Source organism: Mandrillus leucophaeus, unplaced genomic scaffold, assembly GCF_000951045.1.
Source record: "Mandrillus leucophaeus isolate KB7577 unplaced genomic scaffold, Mleu.le_1.0 Scaffold2, whole genome shotgun sequence".
NCBI classification, from domain to species: Eukaryota; Metazoa; Chordata; class Mammalia; order Primates; family Cercopithecidae; genus Mandrillus; species Mandrillus leucophaeus.
Genome location: NW_012102031.1, coordinates 7,709,636 through 7,711,730, shown reverse-complemented (window position 1 = coordinate 7,711,730; position 2,095 = coordinate 7,709,636).

The following is a 2,095-nucleotide window of genomic DNA, read 5'->3' as shown; positions in this document are numbered from 1 at the left end:
TCCCTCCCTTCCCTCCCTTCCTCCCTCCCTCATGGAGTTTTGCTCTTGTCACCCAGGCTGGAGTGCAGTGGTGTGATCTCAGCTTACTGCAACCTCTGCCTCCCAGGTTCAAGTGATTCCCCTGCCTCAGCCTCCTGAGTAGCTGGGTTTACAGGCGTCACCACCACACCTGGTTAATTTTTGTATTTTAGTAGAGACGGGGTTTGGCTATGTTGGCCAGGCTGGTCTTGAATTCCTGAACTCGGGTGATCCACTCGCCTCGGCCTCCCAAAGTGCTAGGATTACAGGCGTGAGCCACCACACCCGGCTCATTTTTATTTTTTGGTAAGAGTCATCTGCATAAGCGTGAAGTGGTATCTCATGTGGTTTTCAAAATAATTATTATTTTTTAATTTTTTGTGGAGACAGAGTGTCACCGTTGTTGCCCAGCTTGATCTTGAACTCCTAGCCTCAAGCGATCTTCCCACCTTAGCCTCCCAACATATTGGGATTACAGGCATAAGCCACCGTGCCTAACCTCATTGTGGTTTTCATTCGCATTTTCCTAATGATTAGAGACGTTGGGCATCTTTTCACATGCTCATTGGCACATATTGGGAGAAATATCTATTCACGTCCTTTGTCCATTTTAAAAATTGGGGTTTTTTTGTTATTAATATTTTTTTTGTGTAGACCTTGTGTTGATGGCTTTTCTTCTTTTCATGGGCCAGTTACTTAGGGAAAATTAAATAGAAAAAAGCCAGGGCTGTGTTCTAGGATAGCAGAACTGTTCTTTATGACCTAGGCCTTCCACCTGAATTTCTAGTATATGTTTCTCCCCAGCAATGGAATTGGCAGTTTTCAGATTGTTCACAATGTGAGGTGTTTTCCCCTCTCTGCCTCAAAAACAAACTGCTTCCTACAAATATGACTTGTCTCACTGTGTTTCCTCATTTAGTCATATCTTCACTGCTTTGTGAAACCAATCCGGATTCACTGCCAACCTGTACACCTTAGTCTTACTATTTTGAACACAGAGTTTTATTATTGCACTTTGGGGATACCCCTCACCTGAAATTTGCATTTATCAACATCCTCTCTCCTCTTCCTTCCAAAGCCCTGCTCATTCCCATTGCTTTCGGCATCCTTTTAATCTAGTTTATCTATTTCCCCTAGTCTCTAATAGTTGATATCTGTTTCATTTTCCTTGTTGCTTATGGGTAATTTTTGAAAGAAGAGAAATTGAGAATGTGATCCATTCATGTTCGAACCAGAAGTCTTTGCAAGCACTTCTGAGAGTTACTGTATTATGATGGAGACAGGGAGAGGCTTGACAGCAAAAGAAACAGAGGCTGGGGTCCCTCCCTGCACCCTCTCTCTGGGGCAGCTTCCTCTGAGTTATTCCTCGACCACTCCACCTACCATTGGTGTTTCCCAGCTCCAGCCTCAGTGCTCTTCTCCTCTTCAAGCTCTCCATCCTCCGTGGATTTTATGTTTACGAATTCCCATCTTGGAGTCACCAGGCCTCAGCTCCATATGGCGCCCAGCCACTCATTGCCTCTCTGAATGACTGTGGGGTTGGTTTTCTTCTTTAGGAGGGGAAGCTGCATCTCTTCCGGGCCAGGATCCATTGTTACCTGCAGAGAGAGAAGCGCCAAGGGATCCTCAGAGACACCATGACTGCAGTGCCAACCAAAAGCCACCCAGGTAATCCTCCCCTGTTCAGTAAGTTCTCTTGACCCCAGCTCACTGTCCCCACCTATGATGGGAGATGCTAGAGATTATGAAGTGACTTGAGGTACTGGATGTGGCTGTTCCCGGGTCTGAAAGTGAAGGTGAGGAACTAAAGTCCCTTTCCTGCCCTATTTCCCATGAGATTCTGCTCACGCTCCTCCTACAATTAGAGACCTGTCATCCTGGTTTCCTTAGCTATGGTGACTGTACTTCACGAACCTCAGATCCGGATACATACTCAAGTCAGAATACAACATCTGTGTTGGCTGTAGTGGCCAAGCCTGTAATCCCAGCACTTTGGGAGGCTGAGGCAGGTGGATCACTTGAGGTCAGGAGTTTAAGACCAGCCTGGCCAACATGGTGAAACCCCATCTCTACTAAA